At 43.1% G+C, this 7,815-nt stretch overlaps 2 pseudogenes; both read right to left on the reverse strand.

Moving 5' to 3' along the window:
* LOC111819599 (uncharacterized) overlaps positions 1-2,178 on the reverse strand; it is a 5,007-nt pseudogene extending 2,829 nt beyond the window's left edge.
* A 213-nt stretch (positions 2,179-2,391) lies between these two features.
* Positions 2,392-7,520, reverse strand: LOC111819600 (uncharacterized; annotated as a pseudogene).
* Between the last annotated feature and the right edge of the window lie 295 nt (positions 7,521-7,815).

Genomic DNA, 7,815 nt, shown 5'->3' on the forward strand with positions numbered 1-7,815 from the left:
GTAGCCAACCCCATAAGTCCATACGAGTCAGACTATTCTGATTACTGCTTTGACTCCTCTGTCCATTACTGTAACCACGCCCACCTTGTCTTTGTCGATTGAGTGCAGCCACTTGGCCCCTACTACCACGGGGTCCAATCAGCCCCATTGTAGTTAGGTGTCTTAATTCAGTTAGGGCAGTTCTCACCGTCAAATCTGACTTACATAAAATAGCAATCACAGCAGTCTTCAAGCATGCTGGAGCTCCTTCACAAATTTGTTCCTCACAGTTGTGGTAAAAGGTGTGTCCTCTGGACACTCCATGTGTGGCCCTGTGGGTCTAACCTGATAAACCCACTTTAGCAAGCCAATTTCCCTAAGCCTTTATATACAGTCTTCTACAGTATACCAAGACAGGTCTGGTACTTCAACTTGATTTAGTGTCGGCCACCTCATAATCCATGCTTCAGCAACCCAACCAAATAAACTATTAGATCCTTTCCTAAATTCTCTAGCTGAAACATTGAATGAACAGTCTGTGCTTAGTGGTCCCATATCAATAAACTCAGACTGATCCATCTTTATGTTCCTTGCACCATTATACCACACCCTTAATAGCCATTCCCACACATATTCCACAGGTTTCTGTTTGTACATATTAGAAAACTCAAGTAGTTCTTTTGGAGTGTAGCGTACCTCCTCCTGGGTCACACTTTGTACTTCACCTTTTGGGGCTTGCTGGGACTTAAGCCTAGTTATAGGTCTAGAAGCCAGAATCGGTAGTGTGGAATTGTTTTGAGAACATTCAGCATTATCTTGTAAAGCATCTGCCTCAGGCAATGCTCCAGGCGATGACTCATGCAAGTGTTCTTTAGAGGCACCTGGGCTAAGGCAAATCTCCTCAGATGGGAGTGGAGGGGCTAATGGTTTTCCTGGGCAGGATGGTTTAGCAGACAAACATGAAGTAATCTCTTCAGATGGAACTGGTTCTGCTGGCAGGAGTGATTCAACAGAATTTACAGGCTCAGTGTCCCCATCTTCCTGATTATCTGCCCATATGTCCCCATCCCATGTCTCAGGATCCCATCTCTTCCCAGTCAATGCCCTTACTTTAACTTCAGACACCTCTTGAGTTTGCAATTGAGCTGGCATTGTAATTCAGCCATTCTTACAATAAGACTCTGGGTTTGGTTTCAGCAGTTTTGGCTCTGTTCCTACAAGAAATAAGGCTTTCTTTCAAAGCACAAGTGGAAGCCTTGAGGTCATGTATGTGGCACTTGAGCCTTGACTCTGAAACCCTGAGTGCATCTCTTTCCTTCATCAGTTTGTCTAGCGAAAGTAGGAGAAACCAACCAGCTTCCTTATACTTCTCATTCTGACAAAGCTGTAGAAAGATATCACACATGTGTTCACCCTGAACCTCACCTTTCACCAATACCTGATTTACCGGTGGTGATATTTTGCTTATTTGTATCGCCACCTTATTCCATGGACTAGCAGTGACCTTTTCACTGCTGGAAGCAGAGTCATCAATGTCTTTGTGACTAACTAGACTTGAGAACCAATTTAGAAAACTCATCCTTACAATTTTGTTTCTCTAGAACCACTCCCGGTACCAAATGTCTCAGGCTGGGTTCTCTAGAGAAGCAAAATCAGTAAAGTGTATAAATATATACATAGAGAGAGAAAGATTATATCAAGGAAACAGCTCACGTGATTGTAGAGGCTAGAATGTCCCAAGTCCGTGGATCAGGGTAGAGGCCTCTCCCAAGTCACACAGCTGCAGAAGCTGGCAAGCCCAAGATTGGCAGTTCGGAGAACAGGGCTCTCTCTCACAGGCTGTGCAGATTGACGAATCCCAGGTTTGGCAGATAAGCTGACAGCTCAAGTCCCAAGAACAGGAGATGAGATAACAGGAAGCAGCCGCAGGATCCAGAGAGAGCAAAAAGCCAGAAAGTCTGCTTATATACAGATGCAGGCCACACCCTCGAGACTCCCTTTCATCTGATTGGCTACTCACAGTATATTCAATCATGTGAGTGATTACATTAAAACACTGAGAATCATGGCCCAGCCAAGCTGACACACAATCTTAACCATCACAGGAGGTGATTGCATCATTACACCAAACTACATCATAACTGCCAAACCAGTGAGAAAGATGGTCCCACCAAGTTGACACACAACCTTAACCATCATAGTCCACCCTGGTCAACTAGACACCCATACACATCTCCCTAAGCCACACACAATCTCTAAATAAAGACAATTACAAAGTCATACTTGCACCTAACATGATACAACACGCGTATAACCAAAAATGCACTAGCCCTGTTTACATCTTATATTTTATAAGTCAAGAAAAACAAAAACATTTTATGCACACATAGAAGGAAGAAATACTCGTAACAATTACATTCTTCCTTTCTGCAACTGGTCACGTAGTCATAATGGTATTTAGAACTACCTTTTTCTACCACCCATTCTGTATTCCTTTTACCCTCAGGAAGCACCTTAGCTGATCATGTTTCTTTGCCAGGTGGAGTGACCCAAACTTTCATTCCTGAAGGGCCTGTGCCATTCATAGTCATGTTGGAATTGGGTTGCTGTAGTTTTCCATTGACTTGAATCACAGGGCATGATAGTACTAAGAGACATCCCTAAGGATCTCCTGTGTTTCAGACATACTCTTCTTTACCTCCATTAGGTAATATCAATCTAATTTCTTCTTGGTAATCAGGATCAATCACACCAGCCAATACAGTAACTCCCTTTTTTCCTGTTGATTCAGAGGCGTAAGGAACCCAAAGTGGCTGGGTGACATTATTAACTTACAGTTCAATGGAATTCTTGTTGTGTCTCCTGTTGAGCGCATTCTTCCCTTTGGCCTAAGATCTCTAGACCCACAGAACATAGGTTTGCTGAAACAGAAAGCAAAAATTTTTTGAGTGGGTCACTAGGAGTAATAGTGAGTGGTGCCACTCTCATTTCCACCCATTGATTCCTGGACCCATGAATCCTGGCTATGGGAGAAACAGAAGCATATATTGGATACTGATTTAGAGCATATGTAGCCTCCTGGAGAACATTGCTCCAACCCTTCAAGGTATTGCCACCTAACTGGAGCCATATTGTATCTTTAGAAGGCCATTCCATCATTCTACCAAGCCAGCTGCTTCAGGATGTTGGGGAACATGGTAAGACCAGTGAATTCCATGAGCATGGATCCATTGCCACACTTCATTTGCTGTGACACAAGATCCTTGATTCGAGGTGATGCTGTGTGGGATACCAAGATGGGGAATAAGGCATTCTGTAAGTCCATGGTTGGTAGTTATGGCAGAAATATTGTGTGTAGGGAAGACAAATCTGTATCCAGAGTAAGTATCTATTCTAGTAAGAACAAAACACTGCCCTTTCCATGATGGAAGCACTGCAATGTAATCAACCTGGCACCAGGTTGGTGGCTGATCACCTCAAGGAATCACATTGTATCAGGGATTCAGTGTTGGTGAGTGCTGTTTGCAGATTGGGCACTCAGCAGTGGCTGTAGCTGAGTTGGTCTTGGTGAGTGGAAGTCAATGTTGCTGAGCCCATGCATAGCTTCCATTCCTGCTTCCATGGTCACTTTTTTTAAGAGCCCATTGGTCAATGACAGGAGTGGCTGGATAAAGAGGATGACTGGCTTCCACAGAAAATGTCATCCTATCTACTTGATTGTTAAAATCCTCCTCTGCTGAGTTCACTCTTTGGTGAACATTCACACAAGGCGTAAATATCTTCTTTGGTCCGTTCAGAGTGATCTATCCACATACCTCTTCCTCATACCTCCTTGTTACCAATTCCAATTTTCCAATAATGTTCCTTCCAAGCCCCTGACCATTCCACCAAACCATTGATCACATCCCATGAATCAGTATACAGTCACACTTCTAGCCATTTATCCTCCCAAGCAAAATGAACAACCAAGTGCACTGCTCAAAGTTCTGCCCATTGGGAGGATTTCCCTTCACCACTGTCCTTCAGGGAGTTCTCAGCAAGGCACTGTAGTCCTGCTACTGTCCACTTTTGAGTGGTGCTTGCATATTGTGCAGAATCATCTGTAAACCAGGCACGAGTTTTCTCTTCCTCAGTCAACTGATCATAAGAGATTCCCCATAAGGCTATAGGTGCAGACTGGGAGATGGAATGTAATGTGACAGAAGGAGAGACCACGGGCCTTTTGGCCACTTCCTTATGCAGCTTACTAGTGCCTTAAAGCCTGCTCAGGCCCAATCTCCTATATATCACTTCCATTCAACAAAGGAGTGTTGCTGTGCATGTCCGACTTTATGACTCTGAGTCAGACAACACCCAGTTCATGACTGGCAGATCAGGCTGCATGGTGACTCAACTAAGGCCCAGTAACAAGCCAAAAGCTGTTTCTCAGAAGGAGAGTAGTTACCTGCAGAGAATGGCAGGTATTTGTTTCAAAATCATAAGGGTCTGCTCTGTGATTGACCAATAGGGGTATGCCAAAGACTGCAAACAGCAACTCTACCTGCCACTGTCACTTCAAAAACCATTGGATCAGCCAGATCATATGGCCCAAGCTGCAGAGCAGCTTGCACTGTAGCCTGAACCTGTTGCAGAGCCTTCTCTTGTAGTGGACCTTACTCAAAACTAGCGGCTTTTTGAGTCACTTGATAAATAGGCTGGAGTAGCACACCCAAATGAGGGATACGTTGCCTCCAAAATCCAAAGAGGCATACCAGGCATTGTGCCTTTTTTAGTTGTAGGAGGGGCTGGCTGCAATAACGTATCTTTCACTTTAGAAGGAATATCTCTATGTACCCCACTCCACTGGACCTCTGGAAATTTTCGCTGTGGTGGAAGGAACCTGAATTTTTATTGGATTAATTTCCCACCCTCTGGCACACAAAAGTTTTACCGATAAGTCCAGAGTCATTGACACTTCTTCCTTACTAGGTCCAATAATGTGTGACATCTTGTGGAAGGGAAGGTGATCAAAGTTCCTGCGGACTAAATTATGACATAGGACTGGAGAGTTGATATACTTCTGAAGTAGGCCAGTAAAGATGCATTACTGGCCTTGCCAGCTGCAGGCAAACTACTTTTGGTGATTCTTTGAAATAGGTATGGAAAAAAGGCATTAACTAGATCAATAGCTGCATACCAGGCACCAGGATATGTATTAATTTACTCAAGCAATGAAACCACATCTGGGACAGCAGTTACATTTGGAGTCATAACCTTTCAATAATCCACTGTCATTCTGCAAGATCCATCTGTTTTTTGCACAAGCCAAATAGGTGAGTTGTATGGGAATGTGGTGGGAATAACCACCCCTGTATACTTCAAGTCCTTGATGATGGCAGTAATCTCTGCAATCCCTCCAGGAACGTGGTATTGCTTTTGGTTTACTATTTTTCTAGGTAGGGGCATTTCTGATGGCTTCCACTTGGCTTTTCCTACAACAATAGCCCTTACTCTATTTGTCAGGGATCCAATGTGGGAGTTCTACCAGTAGCTGAATATAGCTATCCCAATTATGCATTCTGGAATTGGGGGAATCACTACAGGATGGGTTCAGGGACCCACTGGACTCATTGTGAGATGAACCTGAGCTAAGATTCCATGAATAAGCTGACCTCCATACACCCCAACTCTGACTTGTGTGCCACAGTGATGTTTTGAATCTCCTGGAATTCATTTAAGTTCAGAGCCAGTAGCCAGTAATCCACCCAAAATATGATTATTTCATTTTCCCCAATGAACAGTCACTCTCATTAAAAGCCGTAGCTTCCTTTAGGGAAGACTGGGAGAAAGATTAACAGTATAAATATTTGGAAGTGCAGTGGGGTTCTTCCTTAAGGAGCCCTGGCCTCCCCTTCATTCAAGGGGTTATGGGTCTCCAAACAGACTCAAGTCTGGGAATTGATGGAGAGGCCATGGCTATCTACTCTAGCGATTCAAGTTAGACTGCCATTCACTTGACCTAGAATTCTTCTACTTGTACAGATCAAGTAAATATTCACTAGATTTACCATCTATTTCACTCCTAGGGACACCATGACTAAGTTGTCAATGCCATAAGTCCATACAAGTCAGATTATTCTGATTACTGCTTTAACTCTTCTGTCCATTACAGTAAACATGTCCACCTTATTTGCATCTATTGAGTGACAACACTTGGTCACTACAACCATGGAATTCCATAAGCCTCATTTTAGTTAGGTGTCTTAATTCATTAGGGCAGTTCCCACTGTCAAATCTAACTAACATAAAATAGCAATCACAGCAGTCTTCAAGGACGCCGAAGCTCCCTTCGCAAATTTGTTCCTCACTGTTGCGGTAAAAGGTGTGTCCTCTGGGAACTCTGTGTGTGGGTCTATGGGTCTAACTTGATAAATCCACTCTAACATGCCAATTTCCCTAAGCCTTTGCATACCTTCTTATACAGCGTACCAAGGAAGGTCTGGTACTTCAACTAGATTTAATGTAGGCTACCATGTAATCCATGCTTCAGCAAACCAACCAAATAAACTATTAGATCCATTTCTAACCTCTTGAGCTGAAATGTTGAATGAAAAATCTGTGTTCAGTGGGCCCATATCAATAAAGTCAGACTGATTCATCTTTATTTTCCTTGCACCATTATCCCAAACACTTAATAGCTATTCCCACACATATTCCCCAGATTTCTGTTGGTACATATTAGAAAAGTCAAGCAGTTCTTTTGGAGAGAAGTGTACTTCCTCCTGGGTCACACTTTACACTTCATTTTTTGGGGCTCACTGAAACCTATGTCTAGTTATAGGTCTAGAAGCAAAAATGGGTGGTGGGGATGTGTTCTGAGAACATTCACCATTGTCTTGTAAAACATCTGCCTCAGGTGATGCCCCAGGCAATGACTCAGATGCCTGCACAGGTGATGAATTAGAGGAAGGTTCTTCAGTCACAGCTGTGTCAATCTTATCAGATATGGGTGGAGGGGCTAATGATTTTACTGGTGAGGCTGGTTTAGCAGGCAAAGATGAAGTAGTCTCTTTAGATGGGAATGAGAGGAGTGCTTCTGTTGGCAGGATTGATTCAATGGAGTTTAGGGTCTCAATGTCTGAAGTTTCCTGATGATCTGCCCATAGGTCCCCAGCTCAATATCCCATTTATTCCCAGCCAATGCACTCACTTTAGCTTCAGACACAATTAGCGGTTGGGAATTCAATTGGCATTATAATTCAGCCACTCTTACCATAAGACTCTGTTAGGTTTTGGGCAATATTGTCTCTTTTAACAACAATAAATAAGGCTTTTTTTTTCCGGGGACAAGTGGTAACTTTGAGGTCATTAAAGTGGTACTCTAGCTTTGACTCTGAAGCTCTGAGCTCAGCTGTTTCTTTCACCACTTTGTTTAGCGAAAGTAGGACCAACCAACCAGCTTCCTTATACTTCTCATTCTGACAAAATTGTACAAAAATATCAAACGTGCAATCACCCAGAGCCTCACCTCTCACCAATACCTGATCTATTGGTGGTGACATTTTGCACATTTCTATTGTCACCTCATGTCATGAATAAGCAGTGCCTTTTTTACTACTGGAAGCAGAGTCAACATCTTGAAGACTAATCAGAATTGAGAACTAATATAGAAAACTCATCTTTACAATTTCTTTCCTCTGGAACTACTCTCGGTACCAGATTTCTTAGACTGGTTCTTTAGAGAAGCAAAATCAGTGAAGGGTGTGTGTGTGTGTGTGTGTATATTCAGAGAGAGAGAGATTTATACCAAGAAAGCGGCTCACACAGTTGTAGAGGCTGGAAAGTTCCAAAACCATG

Source organism: Trichechus manatus, unplaced genomic scaffold (assembly GCF_000243295.1).
Source record: "Trichechus manatus latirostris isolate Lorelei unplaced genomic scaffold, TriManLat1.0 scaffold00013, whole genome shotgun sequence".
Classification (NCBI taxonomy): domain Eukaryota; kingdom Metazoa; phylum Chordata; class Mammalia; order Sirenia; family Trichechidae; genus Trichechus; species Trichechus manatus.